Source organism: Pongo pygmaeus, chromosome 16 (genome assembly GCF_028885625.2).
Source record: "Pongo pygmaeus isolate AG05252 chromosome 16, NHGRI_mPonPyg2-v2.0_pri, whole genome shotgun sequence".
Taxonomy (NCBI): domain Eukaryota; kingdom Metazoa; phylum Chordata; class Mammalia; order Primates; family Hominidae; genus Pongo; species Pongo pygmaeus.
The window spans coordinates 79736590-79750480 of record NC_072389.2 but is presented as its reverse complement, the minus strand read 5'-3'; the positions used below and the strand labels follow the sequence as shown (position 1 = coordinate 79750480).

The window sequence follows — 13891 nt, the reverse complement described above, 5'->3', positions numbered from 1 at the left end:
AGGTTCCTGCCACCAAGCCTGGCTAATTTTTGTATTTTTAGTGGAGACAGGGTTTCACCACATTGACCAGGCTGGTCTTGAACTCTTGATCTCAGATGATTTGCCTGCCTTGGCCTCCAAAAATGCTGGGATTACAGGCATGAGCCACTGCGCCCGGCCAAGTCACACTATTTTTGATACTTTGTTATGGCAGTCCTAGGAAACTCATTCACTCTGCTGTGAAAAACAAGGTTTTAGTTCATACGCATGGCTCCCTTTCATCACTCTTCAATCCTCCTGGTTTTTGTGAGTTAAAATATTCTTGGTTCTTCTACTGGTTACCTTTGAGCTCTAACTAACAGACCTACTTCCTACTCCATACAGTGAAGATACAATCGAATGACTTCCCACTATGTAAAATGAGAAACCAACTCCTATCTCTCCTCTATCTCTCAAGTCTTTAATAGTCTTACTTTTACATTTTAAATGATGATAACATTTAGATACTATTCTGAAGTCATTATTATAACGGATGCGTTTTGTCCATAAATTGACTCTAAAAAAATCAATAAACCAATATTACATTCTCATGCCTGTGTGAGTACAGTTCACTGTCACCGCTGAGCCAAGGCATATCCAAGAATTACATTTCTTTCCCTTCTGATCCAATGTCATGATGCCCAGGCTGCTCAGAAGGGGTTCTTAGCGTCAAGGTCAAATGTATTCAGTTTTCTTATGCTCCATCAGCTGCTCAAAGACATGCCACATTTCATTTGCTTTATATTTGGGCTACAGCTTTTTCTGCACATCTTTTCATTTTCCTGGAGTTTCTAATTGCTTTCTTTATTCTAATTGTCAAAAGAATAATGTGCCTTCACCCAATACTAAAAATAACCCAGCTTTGTATACATATTCTTATGCTGACATTACCTGGTATTAAAATCACCTACTTTCTTAATGACTTGCCTTATTGACATATGAGCTTCTTATTTTTGCTTTTCAAGCAACTGGAAGCCCTTTGATACCCTAAAGCCTCTTCAGTTGCAGAACCCAGAATGAGGCTGGGCTTTAGAGAGCATCTAATCAGAGCCCATTTGAAGCTTCACTCTCTTCCCTGATATGTGATCATAATGTTCCCTCTAGAATCTCATTGATGGGGAGCTTTCTACTCCAAGGAGACCCATCTGCTTTGGAGAGGTTTTAAGTGTCTTATTCTTGGAACAACTCTGTCTTAGTTCATTTTTGTTGCTAGAACAAAATACCTGAGATTGGGTCATTTATAAAAAAGAGAAATTAATTTTCTCGCAGTTCTGGAGGCTGGAAAGTCCAAGAGCAAGGCACTAGCAGGTTTGGTTATGTCTGCTGAGGACTGTTCCCTGCTTCCAAGATGGCACTTGTTGCTGCATCCTCCAGAGGGGAGGAATGCCATGGTCTCAAGTAGCAGAAGGGATGGAAGGGCAGTAAAAGAGTGAACTCCATCTGTCAAGTCTTTTTTTTTTTTTTTTTTTGAGATGGTGTTTCACTCTTGTTGCCCAGGCTGGAGTGCAGTGGCGTGATCGCTGCTCACTGCAACCTCTGCCTCCCGGGTTCAAGTGATTCTCCTGCCTCAGCCTCCCAAGTAGCTGGAATTACAGGCATGTGCCACCATGCCTGGCTAATTTTTGTATTTTTAGTAGAGACGGTTTCACCATGTTGGCCAGGCTGGTCTCAAACTCCTGACCTCAGGTGATCCACCTGCCCCGGCCTCCCAAAGTGCTGGGATTACAGGCATAAGCCACTGTGCCTGGCCTGTCGCGTCTTTTTATAAGAGCCCTAACCCCCTAACCCTATCCGTTAATGAGTATGGAGCCCTCATGACTCAATCACGTCCTCAAGGCCACACTTCTTAATACTGTTGCACGGGGGATTCCGTTTCAACATGAATTTCAGAGGAGACACTATTATACAAACCATAGCAAACTCCAATCGTCATCAGGCTCATGCCTCTCCCTCAGGGAGCACCCAGTCAGGAGGACCACTTTCTGTTTGTCTTTGTCTTCCTTGTTCATGATGTTCACGCATGAAATGACCCCATATGTCCATGGGAAAGGATGAAAAAGTTCTCCCTCATTGGCTATTTTCTCTATTGTGTCCTGTTGTTGTTTGGTTGGTCTTTTAACCCATAAGGCCTCTATCCCAAGGTAGAGAGGAGCTGGAGGGAGTATTGTGACTGACCAGCTTCTCTTTAGGGCATGTGACCCATTAGGCTGGGGGCAGCAGCACCCACACTTAAAACTCAATCTCTACCCAGGTAGTTCCCTCCCTAGGGAAGCAACCTCCAGTGTTATGGCTGGGAAAGAATTAGAAAACAATTAATTAATTATACCCCTATTTTTAGCCTTTTTTTCTTTAGGCAGGAATTACCAAAAATCATATCTACCATTTTTTAAATTCCTACATTGTTAGTATATGCTAGGCCTCCTTTATACATACCATCTCCTTACACAAACCCAGGGTAGGTACTTTTTTGTTTTGTTTTGTTTTAGAGATGAGGTCTCCCTTTGTCACTCGGGTTGGAGCATAGTGGCGCTTCATAGCTCACTGCAGCCTCAACTTCCTGGACCCAAAGGATCCTCCTGTCTCAGCCTCCCAAGTAAAGGTAGGTACTTTTTATTGCCCATTCTAGAGAAAAGAGCACTGAGACTCAGGTTAAGGAATTTTTCAATGTCCCCTTGGTTAGGAAATAGGTGACTGGAGTTTGAACCCACGTCTCTCTGATCCCGAAGCCCTGGTTCTTTCATTCTTTTGAGAGGCCACGCAGACAGGATAGGTTCGGTTTCAGCAGGAAAGGGCAGTTTTAAAAACATGAAGGCAGCTGGGCATGGTGGCTCGTGCCTGTAATCCCAGCACTTTGGGAGGCCGAGGCGGGAGGATCATGAGGTCAGGAGTTCAAGACCAGCCTGGCCAACATGGTGAAACCCCATGTCTACTAAAGATACAAAAAGTTAGCAGAGTGTGGTGGCACACACCTGTAATCCCAGCTACACAGGAGGCTGAGGCAGAAGAATCGCTTGAAGCTGGGAGGTGGAGGTTGCTGTGAGCCAAGATTGGGCCATTGCACTCCAGCCCGGGCATCTGGGCGAGATTCCGTCTCAAAAAACAAACAAACAAACAAAAAACAACAACAAACATGAAGGTAGACTTTGACCAAAATCAAGAGCCCTCCAGAGGGCCAGTGGGAGCTGGGATATAGGAAGGGAGCTGGGGCCAGTTTCCTGTTGGCTCTTCTTTTGTGGATATCAGGAGCCAGTACAGGGGCTTTGATATGACAGGTCAGGATAAGAGCAACGTTTCTGAATCCAACATCTGGCAAAGATAAGACAGATTAGAAACTGGGGGACAGAAAAGGACTGGGGAAGCTGTGAGAGTTGTAAGGAGGCTATGTCAACAGCCCAGAGAAGAAGCAGTGGTGAGGGAAGGGGTAGTAAAGTGAACAGGTATGAGAGGTGGTGAAGAAATGACCAGATGGGCCATAAACTGGGCCTAGGGTGAGCAAAGGGGGCTTTCCCTAGACTGGCAGAAAGAGTGCAGTCACTGTTCTGTGTGATGTTCACTAAAGCAGCTTCAGCGGTCTAGAGATATTCATTATTCCATCCACTCCATACGTACCTCCTGGGCTCCATCCATGAGACAGGCAGTGAGCCAAGTGTGGGAACAGAGCAGGGGACAAGAGTGATGATCGGTTGCCTTCAGGGAGCTCACAGTACGGTGACATGGACACTGCCCATCAAAAATAAGCTTTCTGGGTCAGGTGTGGTGGCTCACACCTGTAATCCCAGTACTTTGGGAGGCTGAGGCAGGAGGATTGCTCGAGCCTAGGAGTTCAAGATTGGTCTAGGCAACATGGCAAAACCCCATCTCTACAAAAAATAAAAAATTTGCTGGGCATGGTGGCACATGCCTGTAGTCCCAGCTACTTAGGAGGCTGAGGTGGGAGGATCGATTGAGCCAGGGAGTTTCAGGCAGCAGTGAGCCATGATCATGCCTCTGCACTCCAGCCTGGGCAACAGAGCAAGACCCTGTCTCAAATAAATAAATAAATAAATAAATAAATAAATAAAAAATAATAAAGGGCAGAACTCTTTCTGCCCTTCCCCCACCCCAACTCCTTCTTTCCTCTTGAGACACGAAGACCTGAGGACTCTCAGAGCCCTGGGTCTGAGCTCTGGGAGAGGGGGCAGTCTGGTTGACATAACCCCCCACCTCCCTGGGGCACTTTTCCTCAGCCAAAGCTGATTTTTTACCCGGAATATGCTCAATGTCACACTCATTCCCGGGACCCTTTCCGCACCTGTTCCCATTCTTCGGCTCCACAGGCAGAATTTTCTTTCTTTATGTTTTCTTTTTGTCTCGGTTCCCTCTGAGGCAGTTGTGAATGCCAATCAAAATAACTGCTATAAAATTTTAAAATAAGAAAATACCACTACACATCTATTAGAATAGCTGAAAAATTTTTAAAATGTAACTGAAATTATCAAGTGCTAGCTAGCATGCAAAGCAGCTCATACGCTGCTGGTGGGAATGCAAAAACGGTTCAGCCACTTGGGAAGATAATTGGGAGTTCCTCACATAGTAAAACATACATTCATACTATAACCCATGAATTCTGCACTTAGGCCGTTACCCAAGAAAAATAAAAATGTGCACACAAGAACCTTTATGCACATGTTTATAATCACCAAGAACTGGAAACAACCCAAATATCCATCAGCTATTGAATGGATAAAAACACCACCACCACCACCAGGGGTGCATCGTATCCATACAATGGAACACCACTCAGCAATCTAAAGGATTGAGCTACTAATATGCACGACAGCCACATGGACGGAACCATAGATACATGATGCCAGGCCAGGCGTGGTGGCTCACACCTGTAATCCCAGCACTTTGGGAGGCCAAGGTGGGTGGATCACCTGAGGTCAGGAGTTTGAGACCAGCCTGGCCAATATGACAAAACCCCGTCTCTACTAAAAATACAAAAATTAGCCAGGAATAGTGGGGGATGCTTGTAATCCCAGCTACTTGGGAGGCTGAGGCAGGAGAATTGTTGAACCTGGGAGGCGGAGGTTGCAGTGAGCTGAGATGGCACCATTGCCTCCAAACTGGGCTCAGAGAGAGACTCCGTCTCAAAAAAAAGAAGAAGAAGAAGAAAGAAACGTGACGCGAGTGACAGACAGGATCACCAATATTTTAGAAAGACAACCCAGGACACAGCCATGCCATGCCATGCCAGACCAATACAAAAGCCATAATACCATATATAATAAATAATTATACACGGGTGTGCCATTGCTTTTAAAATATTACCATAAAATATGGAAGATAGGTGCTTATTTGAAATTATATATTCTGATTTATTTACATTTCTGTTATATAAATGTTATTTAAACCAGACAATAGGACTAGCTAATAACAAGTAGTGACAATTAATAGTAAGACCAATTAAATATGTGTGAAAAAATAAAACAATATTTTTACACTGTTTTTATCCTCGTATATGGCAATTTGTTTTTAACTTTTTAAAAGTCCTTATTGAATATTTAAGGTTTATAGGCTATTTATTTTATATTATTAAGATATATAAACATAAGACTTCTAAAAAGGAAAACGTAACTATTCACAATAGCAAAGACATGGAATCAACCTAAATACCCATCAATGATAGACTGGCTAAAGAAAATGTGGCACATATAGACCATGGAATACTATGCAGCCATAAAAAGGAACAAGATCATGTCCTTTGCAGGGTCATGGATAATATTGGAAGCCATTATCCTCAGCAAACTAACACAGCAGCAGAAAACCAAACACTGCATGTTCTCGCTTATAAGTGGGAGCTGAATGATGCGAACACATGGAAACATCGGAGGAACAACACACAATGGGGCCTGTCAGAGGGTAGGGGGTGGGGGAAAGGAGAACATCAGGAAGAATAGCTAATAGATGCTGGGCTGGCTTAATACTGAGATGATGGGATGATCAGTTCAGCAAACCACCATGACAAATGTTCACCTGTGTAACAAACCTGAACATCCTGCACATGAACCCCTGAACTTAAAAGTTGCAAAAGAATTAAAAAAAAGGAAGGCAAAAAATTAAAAAGGAAAATGAAAATAGAATAGGAATGATGAAACAGGTATTTCATATATTTGATTTTTTAAAAATGTCAGTTTCCTTCTGTCCCATGCGACAGTAAGATGCCTTAATGTCAGTTTCCATCTGTCCCATGCTACAGTAAGATGCCTTTTATTCTTTCAGCTTCCTTTCCTAATAATATTTGTCTGAATTGCCTGTGGCGTTTAGGACACCCATCCTTTCTTTTATGCAATGATAAAACTGAATCAAGATAAGTATAACATTCACTTTGGCCTGCGGCTCTGCTCTTCTCAAGCCCACATTACACTGATTTCTAGTGTCAGTCTGATGTGATGACACAAGGCTAAATATCTTCTCAGCAATACTGTGTGAGGGCATGGAGTACCTAGGCTTTTATTTACTAGCAACAGCAGGTTTTTAGACTTGTAGGAATTAATTTCCATCTCTCCATAAATGTCCATCCCCTGTATCTATGGGCTTGTTTCGGTAGGCCAGCTGTTCGTCAATCAGTTCTTTTGCTTCCATAAATTAATCACACAGGCTATCGATATCTAAAATGTCTGTCATTCTAAAACACTTCAAAGCACATTGGATGTCATCATAAGGTAAGCCTCTTTTCTCTGGAAAAATGGTTTCAAAGCAGGGAGGTACTTTGAACTTGTGAAATTGAAGCTGGATTCCAAATAAGTTACAGTTTTAGTAAAGAAATTGAGAAAATCCTGTTTAACTTGGCTGTCCTTTCCTAGTGATAATTTTTTAAGTTTCAAAGCAGTCTTATTTCCAAGAAATGAGTCATTTGTTCACTAGATGAGTTTTTGTCACAACCTACACCTAAATGGAACGAGTTAGATGCACTTAGTTCATCCTTTTCTGTAGCTTTTTTAAAGATTATGAAACAGTCTTGGAGAAACGGCATATAAATTTCCATTTTACAGTAATCCTTTTCTCCGTTCTCATCCTCAATGTATTTCCAAAGTAGTGAAGGACATTCTTCTCATCCTACACTTTGAAAATATGATTTTATAGTAGGCCAACATGCTAACATCTTTTCTGCAAGACATCTTGTAGGCATGTCTAAGAAGGCTATCTCCTTCCACTTCCATAAAAATAAAAAATCTCATAAAGCGCCTCTGCATGCTTTGAGGAAACTGAAAAGTAACCAAAAATGTCATTATGAAACTGTCAATGTCACAGTTAGGCAAATCATACCTCTTTTTAGCAGTGTTATGTAAAAGGTACAGAGGGGTCAGGACGTTTAGCAGGAAAGTTTTAAAATTTCCTTTGGTAAGTTTATAGACTGAATGGAATTTTCCAATATTTACATTTGCACCATTTGCCAAATATGCAGATAGATGAGCAGAGTCTAGTTTGCATTTGAACACAATATCAACAATCTTTTGTTTTATATATTCTGTGATTTCATCACAATCTTCATAGAAGTCAGGAAAACAACTTGAAACTCCATTTTCCAAATAAAAAATACCTAAGAGCTAGGAAGAACATGTTTTTGTTGCCGTGGTTCCACACATTGCTTGATGGAGTTTAGAATGCATGCTTGTTGGAGTAGTTTTCAGAATCAGCTCTATACCATAAAGGGTCAACCCATCTGTTATCAAAATTTCCCCTTTTGTTCCCACTTGGGCCATTTCAGTTGCAACTTCTGAATCAGGAAATGTAACTTCACTCAGTTTCATACAGCATCAAGGAAAAAATATGATAACGAGAGTTTGTTTGTGTGATAAGCCCAGGTGAATTGAGTGGCTACTACTTTCAACTGGGCATTAGTGTCTTTTTGGAAGATGAGAAAACTTGAAAGATTGATTGATTGATTGATTGATTTAGAAGTACCTGTCCCCTCCTAGACTGGTGAGATTCAGATCTATATTAGTGAACAGCTCTCTCCTACCTCAGGCAGGGCTGCTGCACACAGCCCAGGAGGTACTCCCTGCACTGCAAGGACAACAGAAGAACATCTCTGGGGACAAAGCAACAGCATGTCACCTCCCCAAACTAGAGCCAGTTTTCAGGGTGACTTTTCTAGACTGATGCACAGCTGTTCAACTGTGTAGATGGAAAGGTGGGAGGTGATGCTGTAATCATTGTAACTGCTTCTGGGCCTGACACATGATGGAGAGAAGTTGGGGAGTGTTCTGCGCTGTGAGTGATCTGAGGATTTCACTAACATAACATCCTCAATTCTCTGCCCTGGGCAGGGAGGCAGGTAGAGTGAGCAGGTGCAGATCTTCGGGTGCAGCCAGCATTCATGGAAGAGGGAGCACGTCGCGTGTGCAGGTTGGATGCATCTTTGTCATCAGTTATCCAGGAGAAGGACAGTGCTCCATTTGGCACCCCAGGAACAAACAGGTGCTCTGTCAAACTAAGAAGGACCAGGCAGAGGTCAACTGGTTGAAAGAGATTCCCAGGAAAGACAGAGGGCTAGGCTATCGGGTCACGGGTTAGCCAGCAATAAGGCCAGTGGGAGGAGATAAGCGACCCTCGGCCTGCAGCCTGAGCATCAAAGAGCACACAAAGTGGAGGAAAATAGTCTTTTATTGTTGGATAATTACCTTGTTTCTAGCTTGTTGCTATTACAAACAGAAAAAAAGGAATAATCAGCTGAAAATGGATTCAAATTATATTTTTAGGTAAAGAAAAAAAGAAAAATCCATCAAAATTAAGAAAATCAGACCATTAAAATGCTTAAAGATGCATAAATGTTTGCAAAACCTCTCTATGGGGAATAAATTAATCAGATGGGGGAAACCAGTGATTGGGGATGTTCAGTGCTGGGGACATTCGTGTGTGCCCAGATTGCTTTGGATGAGTCTATTTTTTGCCATAGTGAGATGCTGGTTCTGTTGGGCAATGTCGTTTTCCCATGCCTCTCAGAGTGACAGATTCCAGAAAGCTGGCAGAGATGCAGGTTTGTCAGAGGACAGACATGAGATCCAGAAATAGGCCAGAGCCAGTCAAGAGTGATGAAAAGATAAACAAGGCCCAGCGAAGCTGCGGGGGATGGGGACTGGCCTCAGCAGCAGTGTCAGGGAAAGGGTGAACAGATTTTAGTAGACTCAGCTTCCTCAAGAGCAGCTGCAACCCGCAGATCAACTTCCTGCCTCAGTCAATAGGGTGGGCCAGGCTGCTGTAGAGACACGTCTGTATATCCAGTTGCAAGCTGGAGAAAGTAAATATGGAGAGAGCAAGGCAAGGGCTAGCAGAGAGCTCAAGCAACTAGCAATCATTTGTGCGTTTCCAACCCGTTATTTGAGCTTCATGTGACACTGTCATAGTTAACCATGTGAACACAATTACTGCCACTCAGTCACCAACTCCTGCAGGAGCAAGGACTTTTAGAGATCTGCTTCTAAATGATGTAACTCTCTCAGAAAAGTAACTTAACTGTTCCCACTCTGTGACTGCATTCATTTCCATGGCAGCAGGATGTGTTTCCAGAATCCCTGGCAGCTATAGCTGTGAACGGGGAGAACATAGCTCCTGGAGCAAGCAGAGGCCAGACACCAGCTCTCCCAGCTTCCTTCTCTGTCTCCTGAGTTCAGCATCTGTTCGTTCATTCATTCATTCATAAAACACATAAAGAAGTACCCACTATGCCTCAAGCACAGTCTAAGTTCTAGAGAAGAAAGGTGAATGAGCTCTATTCCTGACGGCAGTCAGGTTTCTGATATTGACTAAGTTTTCATCCCCAGAAAATGGTGACTATATTTTGTCAAATAAAAACAAATCCAGAATTAGAGAGGGAGGGAGAGGCTTTAATTAGAAAGACGATTGCAATATGGAGAACTCTCCCATCTCAGAAATCTGTGAGTGTCTCAAAATCAAACAGAAATAACTTTTTCTTTCACAGGGTAAAGAGAGGACAAGCAGAGGTAAGCAAACGTTTGGAAGGGGAGCTGGGCACACAAGGGGTGGGGTCTGGTGGGAATGTGCCTAGGAAAGACAGAGGGTCAGCCGATTCCTAGGAGGAGCTGATAAGGGGTCACAATCCATTTTCTGTTACGCTTGCTCAGGCTTGGAGGAAAGCAGACCTCAGAAGCCTGGAGGAAAGAGAGAAGCTGCCTAAACCTTGGCCAAGCCAAAGCAGAGGGTAAGAAACAGGCCACTGTGGACACCTGGTCAATCTCCAGCAACCGATGCTTTCGATGAGTGTCAGATGGGTGGCTGATGAGCACCGGGACTCAGCTGATGAGCTGCATTCCTCAACCATTTTCTAATAACCATCCGCTCACACGTCCACACACAGACAGACCCACAGGGCTCCTTTCCTGTGGTGATTTTGATTGCCTTACTCTATATTTTATCATTTTCTAGGCCACAAACAGTAGCTTCCTTCTGATGGGTAAAATTCAACCTAATTAAACCCGAAGCACACCCAATCGCCAAAGAAAGATGAAGAAACAGATATATTCCTTTGTTTCTTGAATAGAAAAGCCCGAAGAATGGAAATAGGATTTATAACTTCCTGACTGAAAGAGGAAAAATACCATAAATAAAACCTGACCTATCTAACAAAGGGCACAAAAGTGGGTGGGAGGCAAAAAAGCATGGCTGATAGAAAACTCAAAAGTGTCAGGAATCAACCCAAACATATCATTAAGTATAAGAAATTGTGAATAAGTTGTTATAAATTAAAGGAAAGACATTCAAATTGGGTTTTTGAAAATCCAGTTAGATGATTTACAAGTGTTCAGTTATCTATTGCTACATGACAAACCTCTCTAAAACTTAGTGGTTTAAGATGAAAATGATTGATCATTTTTCACAGTCCTGTAGGCTGGTATCTGTGTGGTTCTTCTGCTGATCTTGCTGGGAGGGCTCATGTGGTTGCTGTCAGCTGACAGCTCAGCCAGAGCTAGAGACTCCAGGATGTCCCCTGTGCATGTCTGGGGGTCGGTAATGGTCTTGACTGCGGCGCCTCAGTTCTCTTCCATGCGGTAGTTGTCCTATTGTAAAAATGACCATTTAGGAATACTCCTGCTGTCCACTGGGCTGACTCACAGGCATTGTGACATGAAAGGTCAGGGTCAAATGTTGTATCACAATATGAACTTGGGCTGGCATGGTGGCTCACATCTATAATCCCAGCACTTTGGGAGGCCAAGGTGGGAGGATCACTTGAGGCCAGGCGTTAAGAAACCAGCCTGGACAACATAGTAAGACCTCATCTCTATAAAAAATACAAAAATCAGGTAGGCGTGGTGGCGTGCACCTGTAGTCCTAGCTACTTGGAAGGCTGAGGCAGGAGGATTGCTTGAGACTGGGAGATCGAGGCTGCAGTCAGCTGTGTTCATGTCACTGTACTCCAGCCAGGGCAACAGAGCAAGAGCTTGTCTCAAAAACAAAACAAAACAAAAATGAACTTGTTCTAAGGCATTTGGCAATGAAGCAGCTGGGTAGTAGAGAAAAAACAAATTTTGAGACGTACAGACCCAAAAAGCTTGGCTAGGGAAAACCCTTCCCATTAGATATAGAAATTTGTGAGGAGAGTACTCAGTTCTCATTAAAGTTTAGTCAAAGCCAGCAGTCTCTCCTGTCAATAATATATTCAACATTGCAAAATAGACCAACACCTTCAAAATTCTAAGGGAGAATAATTTCAAACCTAGAATTCTACATCCAGCAAAACAATTAATTGTCAGGGCACACTTTTTTTTTATTTTTGAGTGAGAATCACATGAAATCAAATTTATCAGAATCCCTATGTCTGTGGGACACAAAACTGCAATAGTATTATAACTTCAAGATCACCAATAATAAAAAACAAATTTTGATCAAACATGCTGAAGAAAAGACTGAATTGTCTTTTTATTTTTCTCCCTGGAAATTATTACAAACCATTACCGTTAAGAAGAAGCACAGTGGCTTTGTACTATGTTAACTTGGCTAGGCTGAACTGTTTTTTTCAGAATTCCCTTTCTGGAATGTTTCCAAGTAGGGTGGCCACACGAGATTTTTTTATTTTTTTGAGATGGAGTCTCATCCTGTGGCTCAGGCTGGAGTGCAGGGCTTGATCTTGGCTCACTGCAACCTCCGCCTCCCAGGTTCGAGCAATTCTTGTGCCTCAGCCTCCTGAGTAGCTGGGACTACAGGTGTGCATCACCATGCCTGGCTAATTTTTGTATTTTTAGCAGAGACGGGGTTTCGCCATGTTGGCCGGGCTGGTCTCAAACTCCTGACCTCAAGCAATCCACCCTCCTCGGCCTCCCAAGGTGTTGGGATTACAAGCGTGAGCCACCGTGCCCAGCCACAGAGACATTTTTGAAGGTGATTTGGAGGGTGGAAGACAGGCAGCAGCCATCTGGTTGCTTACCTGCTGGCTGACCTCTTGGGCATGGGGCAGCAGCTGGGCTTGTACCTCCTCCAGCTTCTCCTGATCCTCTTTCAAGTTTCTCTGACTCCTGGCCCAGGTGTGTGTTAAGCTCTGCGAGGGCACCAGCTTCTCCCACAAGACACCCACATCATCAAGGCTGGAGACAGTTCTGCTCTGTCCTTATGGGTTCCACCTCATGTTCTTGGACTCTAGCTTGTTCTTGCTCTCCCTGGAGTTTTATTTCCCTCTTCCTTTCCACCCTGCCTGCCCTGCAGACTTCAAACTCCAGCATCAGATGCAAGGTAACAACCTTACAAAGCATGCTTAGTCAGCTTCCACAATTGTGTAAGGTTGAAGCCCTACAGCAAATCCATTTAAAGAGAGGGAGAGAGAGAGAGAGAGAGATAGAGAGAGAGAGAAACATATCCTTCTAGCAGGATCTGCTTCTGCTTTTGATTGAAGGTCAACTGATACAAAGGTCTTCAGAGATACAACTAAAAGTTCAGGAGAAAATTATTATAAAGCAATGTCATGTAGTTTAATGTTAGACTACTTTCCTGGATTTTGTGGTTTGTGGTAATTGTCACCATTTTCAAAAACTACAGTTTGTTGTGATTTCTTTTCCCACATTTCTTTGATGTCTAATTTTCCATTTGTGATTCTGTATAATTGCATAATTTTAGGCCTCACATGATCAAGATCCTCTCCTGCTTCTTTAGAGAATGTGCTCCATCAAAAAGAGAGAATAAACCAAGAAGAGGAAGACAGAGGATCCGGAAACAGGGGTGATGAGGCACGGAAGTCCCAAGATGACAGCTGTGCATCAGGCCTTCAGCAGGCAGGATGGGAGCAGAAGGATGGGGGGCTCTGGGAGTGTCTCCAAGAAAGAAAAAGAAACTGATCAAATATCTAATTTTTAAAATATGTTGAGGGGAAATTTATACTTCTGCAACAAATTTTAGGATATCGTAATAGAAACTAAGAAAATAAACAAATAAAAAAAAACAAAAAAAACAAAAAACAAGGTAATTATCAACCCCGGGAGAACAAAGATTGTATGAGAAAAGAAATAAAAACAGAATTCAGTACATGGATCAGCTGTGAACTGTGTTTGCATAATTATTACAATGTAAACATTGGAACAATCATTTCAGCAAAAGTTGCAATTTAATCATATTGGAAGGATGAAAGGAAAGTTGAGTGTGTGTGTGTCTTTGTGAAAGAATGAATTTATTCAACCTCCATAGGAAGTCAATAGGTAATACATAAAATTGAAAAAATAACAGGAAAGCATGTTATTTTTTAATATGGTAGGAAATAGCAGAAAAAACTGAAAAAGTTGAAAGTGGAAGGGAAAGCACTAGGAACTGGAATCAGGGATAAAGTATGGGACTGTTTTCTCATTATAAACCTTAGAGAATTATTAATTAAAAATGAATTCTAACA

The 13891-nt window shown here is 42.5% G+C and overlaps 1 long non-coding RNA gene across 1 annotated transcript; it reads left to right on the top strand.

Annotated features, from left to right (window-relative positions):
- Positions 1-11216: 11216 nt before the first annotated feature.
- Positions 11217-13532, top strand: LOC129014259 (uncharacterized). Its single transcript, XR_008494181.1, has 3 exons — positions 11217-11288; positions 12264-12747; positions 13129-13532. It is a non-coding gene; the product is annotated as an uncharacterized LOC129014259 (long non-coding RNA).
- Positions 13533-13891: the final 359 nt, after the last annotated feature.